Source organism: Dromaius novaehollandiae, chromosome 17 (genome assembly GCF_036370855.1).
Source record: "Dromaius novaehollandiae isolate bDroNov1 chromosome 17, bDroNov1.hap1, whole genome shotgun sequence".
NCBI lineage: Eukaryota > Metazoa > Chordata > Aves > Casuariiformes > Dromaiidae > Dromaius > Dromaius novaehollandiae.
Window position 1 is genome coordinate 8,302,121 of NC_088114.1, and position 15,205 is coordinate 8,317,325.

The following is a 15,205-nucleotide window of genomic DNA, read 5'->3' on the forward strand; positions in this document are numbered from 1 at the left end:
CATGCACCCTTCTCCCACAGCAGACGTCCCACGGATTGAGAACAAGGCTGCATGCACCGTGAGCTAAAAGGAACTGAACTGCTGGAGCAAGGAATGTGCTGCTTCATGCAAAAGCTTGCTAAAACAGAGCCCCAGACTTGACTTGCTCCAAAATCCAACCCCAGGCCAGAGGGGAGGCTGGCAGTAATGGAACAACTGTCTTCACTGTGTACCTTACCTCAGGGCTTAATCTGTCTCCTGATACTGCACCAGTTCATCCTCCTCTCTCACCCCCTGGACTGAATGCAAGTGCAGCTGTTAGCCAAGCGCTCTCGCACTCTTCAGCTTGCAAAGAAACATGTGGCTGCCCAGAACACGGCTCTGTTTATCTACATTAACCTTCCACCTTTGTTAATTTTTCTTTTCCACTGTCCTAGGTACTAAGACCTTTCAAAAAAATCACTCCATTGAATCAATCCCCCTTCCCCCCACCTTGCTTTAAAAGTCATACTGAATTAAACAGTTTTAAAACAAGGGTAAATCTTGGGCAGTTATAAAGCCTTCATCAGCTATTTGTCCCTGATCTGCACTGCAGATTCAGCTCATGAAGCAGAGCAGCTAAGGGTTTATTCACAGATAAACATGTTGGGATTCCCAGTTATACACACAAATCCCCATGTATCAGAGGAGTGAGCGTGTGTTATATACAGCCTCACGCTAAATTTTCCACTAATTATTTGGAGCCTGATTCTACTTTGAGGCACCAGCAGCCCTCCCCTGGCTGCAGAGGTACCACTCCCACTTTCTACTGAAGTAATTGGAATTTACCCATTCTGATTTCACACCGCAAGAGGCATGACGGAGGCTGGCAACTTGCCACCCACTTTTAGATACAAATCTCAAGGCACTGAGCCAAAGACAAAGCTGCATTGGCATGTCCAGCTCTCCAAGCAACAGAAGATAAGAGCATTGGAGGGGAAAGGTAAAAGCCACGTAATATTTTAGCTGGGGTGGGGAAAGACAAGGGTTATGCTCAGACTGGCAAGTGAGTCATCTCCATTTAGCTAGCTGGAAGAAGAGTGGCAAGTCAGTCAACACAAGCAGCTTACCTCCAGCCTGAGTTCCTATCATTGGCTCAAGCTGCTCTGGGAGGAAGGCCCCTGTGGGGAATGCAGTCTAGCTCTACCTGGAACTACAGCTGCTCTGGCAATTACTTTTAGATGTTCTCTAACATTAGACTAGAAGGCAGATTTGAGGAAGACGTGCACACAATGATTTCCCCCCTCTGAAATCCTTGCTTGAATTGGCAATCCTGCAGCAAATGCCCTAGCGCGAGCCAACCAGAAGGGCTTCCCTTCTTCCACCTTCCTGCCTTGAGTGAGTGACAGTAACATAACATGTCCAAATCCTAAATATCTTGGGGAGTCTGGGGGGAGAGGGGGGATGAACCAGTAACTGCACTCGCAGAAGAGCAGTATTTGGGTTTAGAGAGGGGCTTATACACCTTGAACACATCCTCTCTTGGCTACTGAGGCAGCCGGTACAGTTTTCTCTTGTACAAACAAAGCAACAGTCGGTAGTTGACCATTTACAGTAGGGCTAAAATGTTCACCACTTAAAGTGAACAGCCAAATGGCTGTTGTGCATGCACCGATCAATCCACGCAAACCTGGCAGCTCCAACAGCAACAGGCAAGGCCATGGGAAACCAGCCAGGTGGCACCGCTTTACTCTGTCAGCACTGCAGTGCTTCTCAGGAGCCACCCCAGCAACAGCCAAACCAGGACCCCACCATTTCTAGCTAGTGAAGGAAATGCACTGTTGGGGTAAGGAAGCTTTTTCCCCTTCATTTTGCAACCTTCTTTTGTTAATACAACAACATGCAGACTCAAGGCCTGAACCTCAGGTAGCTGTAAACCAGCCCAACCCCGCTGATTCCAGTGGCAGAAAGTGATTTACTTCAGCAGAGGAACAGATCCTCAGGACGACAGCAGCAACCTAATTGAATCCAACTCCCTTGACTCTGGGGCTGGATGCAGTAATACAGTAAACATCTCTTGACTGCAGAGAGAACAGTTAGACCATGGCTGGATGCTTCTGAAAATCCTAGCCTGGAGCTATAGCAATGACTGGCTTCAGCTCAGGAATCTAAAAGTGCAGCAAGGGTTAGAAATGTGGCTCACTAAAAATGATGGTCACATTCTCAGCTGGTATAATCTGGCCTAAGTCCACTGACTTCAAGAGGAGCAACAGAAATTTAGACCAGCTGAGGATCTAATCCAATTACCCTGATTTGGACTGAGAAAAGACACACAGTTCTCAGAGACAGATCACAGCCATGTATACACATCTACGCCTGTAGGAAAAACTGTATTGAAATTCCATCTAAAAGAAATAATTTTACAATCATATCATCTTATTTAATTATATGAAAACGGCAGAATTCCCATGGTACAAGAGGCTTATACCTGCCAAGGATCACACTTCGAGCACTTCATTTTCTATCTCTGCTCTTGCCCAAGTAGCAGACTTTAACTGCCCTCTGGATGCACAGGACAAATCTGCACAATGAACTTTGTCTTCCCCTGTTTTCTTCCAAAGTACCAGTTATCTACCAGCATCACCATTTTGTTGGCCGTGTGCTACTTCCATCTCTGAAGCTAGGCAATAAAGATGCATCAAAAGCAGACTTGCGTCATTAAAAGCTGACCCTATAATTTTACTCACACATGTCATCTTGGCTGCTTCTTTAGGCCCAAGGCCTAAAAAGATGAAAAAGCTCCTTGGGGAAAGGACTATGTTTTTTTCAGCGTCTGAAAAGTGCCCATGGTTGGAACCATCAAAACACAAAAGAATACTGCATTGCCATTGAAAGTTGGTAATGCTGCAAGCATGGTTTGAACCAGGTAACCTCCAAGGGTCCCTTCCAAACTAAATTACTCTACAATTTATTTAAACCAGGCCAAACTGAATTCACTGTAGTGAGAGTACATGACTGCAGGTATATAACACTTAAGTAGTACAGCCTACCAATCTGGTTAACATGACAATTTTTAAAAATCAAGATCGAGCAATGTTCAATACCAAGATTAGCTGCATTACAAATATTGTTTTATTCAGTGTCATGATTTATTGGCCTCCTCCCTCTTGAGAGCTTCTATCGACCTCGGATTCACCTCAATGAATCTTGATTTTTGAATGAAAACAGCAGTCAATAATATTTACTTCCTATTGACTTCATCCTTAACAGCACAAGGAAAAGACTGAACTATTCTTGACCTCCCTGTTTCAGTTCTAATCACAGCAGCAAGAGAGCCAGAGCACCGACTCTGCAGGTCAATGAGGGAAGTAACACCCAGTAGCGACCCCGATACAAGATGATGAACAAGCCAAATGTCCGGCAGGTTTATTTATGGGTGGAGGCAATGAATATCCTGAAATCTTACGGGCAGTTCCATGTGACAAGAACTTTGCTTTAGAAGTTATTGCTAGCCATCTCTTTGCTAAATCTATTAGCAGGCAGTAGCAGGTCCAATTTATGATCTGAATACTTGCTATGAGTACCTGGGCAGTCCAGTTCAAGTTGCTCGAGTGATTCAATTGCACTCCAAGTGTACATCTGTTTATTTACACCTTTCCTGGTGATCCAGTGATTTTAAACAGAAAAGTCTCTAATTGCTACTCCTGATCAGCTGATCCTTCCAGTATCAGTTTGACAGTAAGGTATCTTTCGGATGGTCAAAGTGTCAGATTAGCTTACTATGCAGGACAGTGGGAAACTCAAACTCTTGCCTGGAGATACTGACGACCCAGAACACCTAATAGAAGGACAAAAAGAGATCTTCAGGAGATGAGTTTGTTTTCCATCTGCAGCATGATCCATGAACAGATTTCTTAGCCCTAATTCAGACTTGATAAGTACCAAGGAGCATATCAGAATGCCTTTCAAACTTATCCTTGCATTTACCAGCAATTCTCTTACTATAGCGTTATGACCAAAGCCACTCTTCTCTATCACTATTAGCAGCTACCAGCCATGTTTTGATTCTTAAGTTCACTGGACTTCCTCCTTCAAACTTACCTTCTTTCCCTGACAAGCATTTTTAAAACAATCATTGTATTAGACTACCAATCCTGTGTTGAATACCCTCCTATATTCCCATAACAACAACAACTACCCATCCTCCCAAAATGTTTCAGGAGACGCTCTAGTCCAGGTGCATCAAAGTCCAGGTGCATCCATACCCACTCCCTAAATCATGGCTCCCTCTCTCACCATCGATTTCTCTCTCCAATTCTGTAGCCCTTTTGCAGGCCAGAGCTCCCAGACCACAGCACATCTTTGCTCAGATTGCCTCTAAACCACCTGCTTGGGTTTCCTCTTCTGTCATATCTTCCTCCACAGAGCTTATTGTTTAGACACATTATTGCATTTTCTTACAACCACTTGCTAACCTACACCTATTTCTCTCATTCTTAGTTGAAATCCCTACACTGCCCAGCCATGGCATCCCATGTGCCACAGGCAAAGCTGACTGTCACCCTATCAGGGAACTTGGAAGAAGTCCCGTTGTGTCCAACAAGGCGTATTTGTGACAACAAAAAAAAAGCAGCTCACATTCAGCAGGCACTAGCTGAAATAGTCTCAAGTTTTTCCCCCCGGTATACTCAGGCTCAGAGAAGCAGTTCCAGGTTACCCCTCATTAGGCAGATGTTCTTTAAATGATTTATGCTTCTATCAAGCTTGATATCCCCACAGAAGATTGTTAGTGAAAAGCCCTGTGTAATCATTTATAGTGGGATTTATTATGTTTAACTTAGTAACTCTCTCCAGGCACTCTAACAGGATGGAGGTGGGCTGTGGGCAGTAAAAGGTCAGTCCCAAAGGAAGCCAAATACTATGCTAAGAGGAAACTAGAATAGGGCTCTGAAGGGCTTTGTTCACATTAGAGGGGAAGCAGCAAAGACTTTAATCATCCGTGCCAAAGCCATGCACACGCAAGAGAGAGGAACCAAGCAAGATTTTGCCTCAGACTGTCCAGGGCTTCTGTCAGCGAATGTGGTTTTAGACTGGTTTTGGCTTAGTCTCGCTGTCATTTCTTTCCCTATCCATCTTACTCACGTTGCCTCAATAGAGTCCTGTATTAAGCAAGTAGCCAGTCATGCAAATAGTTTTTTTTATAATAAAAACTACTCTGTTAATTTATTTCCAAGCCAAAAACCAAAGCTGGAAGAACACCAAATAGTAGAGTAAATGGCGAGTAACCAGTTGCACCAGACTTCAGTTCCTCTGTCAGGACCAGAATACCCAGAGGTAACAGCTGTTATAGTCATTTCAAGGACATCTGCAAACCACAAAGACACACTGGAAATTTCAAGTTCTAGTCATCTTTGTGCTTTCTTGTTTCATCCAGGATTGGGAGGTAAAAATGCTAATATGCATCCAAAAGGCCAGAAACACCACAAGAAAGGCTCAATAATTCCAGAAGCAGGAATTACTGATGGGCTCCAGACCATCACCTCTCTCATGAGCTCAACTGTGCAGGCCCCCCAACACTCACATAATCCAGAGGTTTGGATTTCACCCAAGCTAAGCTAAACAGAAGTGCCTGGAACTGCCTGCTCTTGCTAATCCAGGAATCTCACATTCGTTACTCCAAGGTGTTTTTAATTGTCTCTTCTCTGATTTTTGACCAGATGACTATCTAGTTCTGGTCCAAAGCATGGTGAGGCCAGCAGCTTACCTTCAAGCAAGGCATCATTGGACAGGCTTAGAATACGTTCAAAGAAAACAGAATTACAGTTCGTCTAAGAAAACAACGTTATCCAGGAGTACCATGGGGAGAAATAAGCAGTCCTGTATTGTCCTCTCCAATGCAGCACTTTAATACTCTGCAGTGCTCTGGTGAGTTCAATTACCTGCTTTTTGTCTTGGTTTCTTCACCTGTAAGATGAGGCTTTGTTTAAAAACTGTTTTCAAAGCATGCGGTAAATGTTACTTGTTTGGCTGTTTCTCAACAAGGCTAAGCAGTTTATAAATTCCCTTATTGGTTTTACACAGAGGATCCAAGAGACACAGGGCTTGTTGTTCTCCACACAGTCAGTGATGGTTTCCCCCCGCCCCAAAGAGCTTGCAGACCCCACGGCCTAGACAGTCCTGCGATGGCAGGAGGAAACAGCGCAAGAGCAATGGCTCCGGACGACGCACGCCCTGCTCAGGGCCTTCCTCAGCAGCACATGGCACCCGTGAGAGCCATCTGCCCACATCACCGACACTGCTACAACCCAGAAACCCAGCTCTTCCACACAGCGCAGCAAATACCCTAAAAAAAGGCCTTGCTGTTTCCGCCCCAGCCTCCTCTTCTCCCCCACGCCAGTTCCTCTGGAAAATCCCCCCTCCTCCTACGCAGGGCAGACCAGGCTTCTGGCAGTTCCTGGAAGAAAACGCTCTAACCACACACTTGCACCTGCAGCGCCCAGCCCTGCATGTCACCAAATGCAGAATTAAGTAGCACAGCTATTGTAAAAATGAGTTATAGCAAAAGCTCCTTCATCTCAGTCATCTCAAGGGCTATACCCCGCTTCTGTTTTGGTACCAGATGGCTCAAGGTCTATTTTTCAACAAGTGCTGTCTCCCGTACTAGCTGACACAAAGCCCTTTGAGTTACAAGCCAAATCTCTTCCCTTAATATCTTTTTCATCTTTTTTTTTCCTTTTTGAGCTCACAAGTATGTCTTTTCTTAAAAAAGAAAAAAAAAATCTATTATTCTTCAAAAGCCCAGTTGTGTCCTTCATTTACTGAAGTAGTCAAAGAATATTATGGGTCATTTTGTCACCATGGAAACCACAAATAGACCATCAGGGTTTTGGAGAGGTGATATTATTTTGGAGAGGCCGTGTAGGGTTCTCTGACAGAAAATAATAGGGATGGCAAATCAAGGAGACCTTTTATACAGACCGTGTGAAATGCAAAGGGTATCAAACATCATTTCTCTGCCACTGAAGACTACTCCAGGCAGCAGTTTAATATGGTATCCTCTGACAGCTGAGCCCAAATGGAAAATTAATGAGGCAGCATGATATATGGGTCTTTTTAAATCTCATAACCAGCCTCCTTTATAGAATAAAAATGGCCAAATCAGTTTAATATTAGTGGAGAGGTTCTTTGTGCATCTTTCTTCAAAACCTTGTCAGCTCAATGCTGAAAAGACAGCTTTGTTTTCATTGACTGTGTAAGTCTAGCTGTTTTCAAGTTTGGGATTATCTAAATCAAAATAATTCTGAGTTTTATTGGTTTGTTGGAATACAGCACCAATACGAAGGCCTAAGGAACACCTGGGCTCTGAGGGCAGCATCCTGCCATTCGGGATTAGCAGCTAGGGAAGCAACCGCAGAGAAGTCGCGGCTGCAGCAAGCTGGTGGCCTGCAGCAACAGCCACTTCTTCCTTCTAGCACAGCCTGCCAAATCCCAGCTCCGAGAATACCAAGTCTTTGCCATTTCTGGCATTTTAAGGCATGCAAGAAAAAAGCAACATCTCTGCAGTGCCCTTCTTTCCTAGCAGCTGGCGTACTGCCAGCGTAGTCCAGGAAAAAGTGCAGGACTTAACAGAGGGGAAGCAGATCCTCCACTTGGTTGAGTCACTGTCCGTACACCTCTCCTCTATCAGTGTGGCAAAGAGTTGACCTCAGCTATGCAGGAGACAAACTCTCTCTTGCTCCCTGCGCACAGTGTCTAGCCCCATGGCTCTGTCCCAAATAGACTTCTTCACTCTCTGGAAATGAACTCTCTCCTCCCCCCGGCTCTTCTGACCCGTGGTTCTGCCAGTCCCCACCTGCGCTGGACCTGCACTGCAGGTCTGAGGTCTCTCTAACCTTATTTGTTAAGAAACAAAACAAAGAGCTATTCAGAGGATCCATTTTAGCAGCTTAGCATCGCACTAGCCTATCGGACTTGTCCGAGTATTGCACTTAAGAGCTTTGCTTAGAAAGAACAAGTCTCAGTTGTGCAAATATATAAAATGCAATTCTCAAATCAGAAATCCTTTTTTTACAGGCACTCTGGCAAATATATTCTCACAAAACAAGGACTGAGCTAAAGACCTAAAGAGATGAAAGCAGAGGCAACTTCAAATTGAGCTTACAAAATAGACATCATGTCCTACCTGGAGTTGGATAGGAAATGAAATTCTGAACTTACAGGGAGTTCTGACATTTCACAGGTTGCTGCTACCTGAACTAGAGCAAGGTCAAAACCTCAAGGTATTCTACAGAACAGAAATTTCAAAATGTGTCTGTCTAGAAACAAGCAATCACTTCACTGAAGCATTAGGGGGGCCAGAGGGGGAAGCTTACACAATACAAGGAAGTCAAAACAGACATACATTTCTAAACTTTTCTGCCAAAACATCTTGGAAACAGACACCTTCCTGCAAGACATTTCAACTTCAACAGAAAAGTAGCTTCCGGGGAAAAACTATTTTACCAAGTCTCCACTATCTTCCGCTGTAGAACAGCTACTGGTAAATCCATAATGCATAGTCACCCACAGCGGTTCACAGGTTGCTGCTTCACCATCATCCCTTACTGAAGCAGTGCAATTACCTGGGTACTTTCAATACCCAAGCCTCCAATAAAGCACAGTACCCAAAGACTAATTTCATGCCATTCAAGCAGATAGATAGAAATCTGACAGACAACACTTTACTAAAATTAAACTCCTAATAAAAAATAAAAATTGAATATGCAACAACAGAAGGAAATTGCTGTAGACTTGGTTTAAGCACTCCATCTTGTTATTTACCCACCCCCTCCCCCTTTAAAATAATACATTGGCTACGGTTCAAAATGGGCTAACAGCACATTGCTTATTGTGTTCCAACTTACCCACCCTCTGGTCATGCTGCGAGTCTCACAAGGAGCCACATGGCAAAATGGACTTAGAGAAACATGATGGATTTGGCCTCTTGCAACCTATACCTGCATCCCTTCACCCCGTTCCACCGCCAGCATGGACTTCTCGCTGTTTTTCCGATTTCTACCACACTGAGCTCCATGGTCAGAAGGGCCCAGGTAACTGTGTGTTGAACCAGCAACGCAGAGCGACAGAACTGAGCTGGAGTGAAAGGCAAAGGTCTCCTAAGTGGCCATCAGGCCACTGCTGGAGGAATTTGATGAAGCTGTGTGAAAAGGGGTGGGGAACGGAAGATCAGTCAAGCCTGAGTGATTTCAAAGATGCCCCATCTGATATGTTTAAGAAGGAAGGGGAGGGTGGAACAAGAATCAGGAGGAAAAAAGAGTACTCAGGGTTTCCCTCATTCCTCAGCCCTGTTTGGATGCTGAATATTTTCTCTCTCTTAATAATGCCAAAAGCTTATACCAAAATTAAGTGTTTGGTACAAAGCAGATTGAACCTTGCTCCGCCAGCACGTTGTGGAGCCTCCTGCACCTATGCAAAGCAGAGGTGATTTCTACCCTTGCATATGCAGTTTTCTTTCTGTGTTAAGGATGTGGTTATGTGGCTTGGTGCTGTACAGTTGCCAAAGCAGAGTGTGGAAACAGAAATACCCAGCAACGTAGTGATGGAGAAATGCTAGTGAAAAGGTAGAAATGCTGCTGCAATAACACGCCAGGTATCAGAAACATCAGGGTGCTGGGGTTTGAATTCCTGCATCTTGTCTGCGAGTTTAAATGAAGACCCTGATTGGTTTCCCTTCTCTAAGGAACCATAATAACCAATAATGTATTTATTGGCTTAATAACATCTCCATCTACGTTCCCATTTTATGAGACTTCACTCTGTGGGTGGGAAAGACAACAGGAGGTCATTTAATATTTCAGGTGAAAATGAAGTTCATTGCCCAAAGCAAACAGTAAATGTGGACTGATGTGTACTTGCTGACCACTTGCTTCCTGTATCATTAGTTGTGTGTTGGTTTTACTAAAGCTGTGAATTTCAAGTTTCAAGTGCCATTTTGAGTCCTCCAGCTCTGTGCAATGTTGGCTGCACTGCTCTGTCTGTAGATGATCTGCACAGAGTGTTAGTGTTGCAGAACCCCCCCCCCCCCCCGACTTCAGAGGAGCCACCTTCAGCATGACTGCATGGATGGATACTCCCTAGCTTGGTTCTCTCCAGTTTAACCCCAGTGCTTCTTAGTAATGCTTTTAAACAAACCTGGATCATTTTAAAAGGACTGCAGATATCATTACACCAGCAGATCTGAGGAACAACCATGGCCACCTGGGGAACAGAAGTTCAGTGCTGAATCACCTGAACCCTGAGAGTGTCTTGCATGGAGAGTTCAGTGACACATGACCAGCATACCGAGACAGGGCACTACAATCTTGCCTGCTCTAATCATCCCCATCCAAGCAGCACCATATTTGAGGAGCAGGGCTTTGCACGGCATGAAATGCTACCCAGTGTCAGCAAGAATATAGCAGCCCGGTTTTAAAGTTCTTCCTGCACTAAGTGCTTAGAGACCCCCCTAGGCTCCCTAAATGCTTTATAAACATTTATAAACACACAGAGTGAAAAATCAATGCAGAGATACTATGTGGAGGAAAAGAGAGCAAGGAAAGACAAACCTAATGAAAAATGAAATAGTGGCTATACATTAGCTAGCATCAGCCTTGTTATTCCAAAGCTTTTTTCCTCCCTCTTCTCTATTCCAGGCTTTCTGTGGAGGAGGAAACTCACTTGTTTTGCACTCAATTGTAAGCAGCAACGTGGTTTTCATAATGGGACTTTTCTTTTTCCCCTCAAGCTAAAGTTAGGTTAGGTTTGGAAATTCAAAAAGAGTTTAAGAGCTCTGCAAATGCTTCATTCTGGAGTCCTGACCATTCTTAATTGCAGTAATTAGTGCCTACGACCTGGCTGAAACCCCAGGTCTATCACTCAAACCCACCACGACACTTCAGTACATCCCGGGAGGTTAATTTGAGGAGACGTTTGTGAGAAGCTGCGGATGAACGCTGGACGCAAGAAGAACAGCTCGGCAGCTCTCTGGGAAACGGTGCCTGCGGCTAGCGCGCAGCTCCGCGCAGGCGACGGAGGGGGGCAGTGCGCCCCCGCGCATCACCGCGGGCCAGTCCCTGCAGCCGGCAAAGTCAACGCGCAAATAAATGGAAAAGCAATTGTTTGGTACAAACTATCTGCCCTCTCCGTGACTACACCTGAGTTTGTACATCAGTATTCTTGTCCTTCAAAAGACTTCAGTTAAGGGGAAGAAACCTACCACCAGGTTACTGAGGACTCCAGTTTCCTTGGTCAATCTCAAGTAACAACGACTAGCGGTCAAGCAGAGAAAATTAATTTTGTTGCTTTAGAAAGGCTTCCATATCTTCAGATGTTAGGATACACCTTCCCTGACCTCCAACACGGCGCTGTGCTTAGCAGTATTCGTGACTCCCCGTCACACATCCACTTTATCTATTCTAGCTATTTCCCAGGAAGGGGAACCCACACTGGGCAACCTTTTGGCTGAGCAGCAAGCTTCTGGGGAGACACTTCTTCATTCATCACGCTATTTCCCAGGGCGAGTTCAGAGTGCTGCTCTGATGCTGCAGGCAGAAAGCAGAGAGAGGCAAAACGACCTCTCAAGCTCACGCTGTGGGTCCGTGATAGCCTGCCAATAAACTCCAAGAGGGTCATATCCCTACCTCACAAGCCAGTGAAAGGCAAGAGCAAGCTTCAGTGAAACTGGTAGGACTAAACAGACATACAACAGAGATGAGACCAGTCAGATCCCACTGCAGCTCCGTTCCGCTGGCTACATTTCTCAGGTAAAGCTAAAGTCTTTTTAAAAATACCCTTAACTTTTTATCTCAGCTATATTAAGCGCAAAACCTCCGCACAAGCTAGACAAGACACACGCTTGCCCTGATTTAAGCCAATGAGGGTTTTGCTTTTAGCTTCCACAGGATCAGAAGCGGGCCCTGAAACAACAGCAACATATGCTAGTAACGTGCTCCCTGCACCTTGCCCAGGTGATGTATTTTGTGAAGCCTAGTGCAAACACTGTTATCGCCCTTACTCTGGCAGACTACTAATAACAAGTTTATACAGTTCATCTTAAACAAATATTGGGAAAGTCAGTCCATACAAGGTCTGCTAAATTGCAAAGACGTCTGCGCAATTGCAATTGATGACACAGTGTTGAATTATACAAAAGAAGAGGTCAATGCCAGTGAGGCTATTTCTCAGAGCAGATTGTGTGGAGGTCTAATTTAACACTGCCAACTCTGAACACATGCACTGTATAAAGCAGAGCTTTTATTGTTCTATCACAGGTCCCTAATTTGGCTCCAGGAGCCATCTGCTGATTTAATAAGGGATCTGGGTTGTTAGGGACTTTTTTTTTATTCTTATAAACACCTAGAGCTTAGGCATTTAATAGAGAAAAAAATTACAGTGAGATAATCCTCTGTGCAGTAAAAAATGGGAGAAATTTATGCAATAGGTTTTGTTTAATTTTGTCTCCTAAGCAACCCATATATTGGATATTGCTGGTATCAAATCTTAAGTGTGTGAAAATCATTAAAGCAGCCCTTCCAAGAGTGCTGTAACTGTATTATTAGGAAATTTTAGATAAATTACACTGTCAAGATGGTTAAACATCAGCTGTGCTTGTAGCAGTCACTAATTAAGACTGAAAAAGAATGTTGATACTCATCTTACTGCCACTAAACACAGATAATATACACAATGCTACCTATACACACGTTCTACCTGTATTTGTTCTACCTGTATTTTCTTGCAATTGTCTATGTGATCACTAAAACTTGAGTGTTTCCAGAGGCAGGAACCTTGAAAGGTTTTTTCCTCTATTAAGTACCACAACTAAGGCTGGTGACATTTTCCTTCCTCTTCCAAGGCAACTATTTTAAGGCCACATTTCCAAATCAGCAGTATGGGAGAGGACAGTTCAGTCACTCACCAGACTACCACTGCTGGATCTCTCCAGGTAGATGATCTAACAGCATGAGACTTTTTTTTTTTTTTTTTTTTTTTTTTTTTTTTTAAGACCTAGTTGACCCAAAGGGACACTGGTACCAATTTAAATAAGAAAGACACAGCAAAAAAGGACTGCACATGACCACTACCACAGCTCAAGCTTTGCAAATGCCAGTGATAAGCCCCTCAAGTCCTACAGCAAATGCTCTCCCAAAGTCTGTCCTCCCTTAGGATGTGCCTCAGATACAGGGGCACACACGCGGACAACGTGGTCTAGAGCTCCAGCGGTTCTTCTCTGCATTATTCAATGCCAGCACTTCTGAAATGATGAACGCCTGCGGTGCACACTGCATAGCAACTGTTCTCCTTGTGAACCGGGGCAGTAATTCATGAGACAAAAGGTCTGCTCCTGCAGCTAGTTTTGTGGCGCCCAGCTGGGTCCACGAAAGGAGTCAGCCAAGCAGCCCTTACTAAGAGGTCTGAAGCAAAAGGCTTTCTTATTCCCAGTGAGCATCTACACATTATCACAATGTAATCATATGAGACTGGGACGCCCCCAGTCCACTAAATACGGGTTACCCCAGGCTCAGATGGGCTGTCTTTGTGCACAACAATTTGCTCCTTTCACAGTAGCCATCTGCTTTTACCTAAAAATTGCATTGCGTTTGTGTGCTGTCAGTCTAGACCATGTGCCCAGCCCTTCACAGCTGGACTTGCATTATTAATGCTTCAGAGTGCAGTCAGTGCACCGCAGGTCTTCACTGTCACACCAACTTATTACCAGGAACCGGGAGTAAAACCTACACGAGCGAGACAGGAGTCAAGCCTCCCTTATCTGTCCTTCCCATGCACAAATAATGTCTTTGGTTACCACTGTTCCTCCTCCTTTCCCACATATTGTCTTTGCAGAAATGGCTAAGAGCCACAACCTAGTCCCTAACATTACAAAGCTGAAACCAAGTCACTCATTTAACGTCTATCTACACTGTAGGTGGACGTGAGATTTCCAGCAGCAGTGCGCAACAAGTACTTCAGCTGATGCAAAATTAACCCAGCACCCTTGAAATCATTCCACCACCACCAGGGCTCCAGTTCAGTCACATCTGTCTTAAACATTTCATGCAATAATCTCAGGTTTCTCATATCGAGGGCTATAAATCTCACAAGTAATTCAGAAAGTACAGAAGTGTTAGAGGTAACTGCCTCCCTCTAACTGGGTGGCCTTTAATTTGCTTCTGAACTCAGGGCAAGAAACAAGCTGACACCTGATCACTTCCCTAAGACATTTTGCATAAACCAAGGGCAGTTTCAGTAGTCACATGTGTTGAAGCAAGATGGTATGAATGACCACCAGACCTGACAGTTCACCTGGCTACCAGAATCACTCCAAGATTCAAGTCCGTAAACAAGTTTTACCCTTTATTCATGCAGATATCTGCAGGTCAAAACATGTTTATCTGGGTTATTTCCTTGATTCAAGCTAATAGGTAGGATGCAAATAAGCAAAGCCAAAAAAAATGGAGATCTAAAGTAAACATGTTCCTGTTATAGCAGTAAAGATGAGAGAGAAAACAATTTACCAACCAATTTACTGAAAAGCTACGGTACATCTCCCGCTACTCGCATAATGGAAAGCGCTTTGAAAATGGGTTTCCAGATTTCTCATTTGTGCTGTGTTATGAGCACACGTGAGTTTAATATCATGGGTAAAATTGTTAATTAGACAAGAAATAGTGTGCCTTGAGTTTGTAATATCTGGTGAGCCGGTATGTTTCCCCCTCATTCTCAGTCCATAGTTCAGAGACCTGAAACATTTCTGCAAGCCAGGGGAGAGAGGCTCTATTTTATCCAGCATCTGAACACATCCTAGTTCAAGGAAAAGGGGTTATATCAGCGATGAATTACACACTGAATGAAACCAAACAATATACGTGGCCCATATAACACAACGCCTCAGCAGCTGTTTCACAAACACTTGAGCTATCCCAGCAGCAAAGGAGGGAAGCTTGGGGAGATGGGTGAAAAAGAGCAGATGCCTAAAACAAACTGTCTCACTTTTGAGCATCCACATTAGAGTCCTCTCTGCTCTTCAGGTGGGTCACATTTTCAGGGGAGCGCAGCTCTCCAGATGCTGGATTCAAAAGACAGTCAGCAGCCTACCGCCTTTGCACGAGCTCCGAGAACGCAGGCTCTCTGCCGCAGTCATCTGGGGGCAGCCACAGGCTTCATAACCCACAGTTATCTTATGTGTTATCGTTCAGTGGGACCAACATAC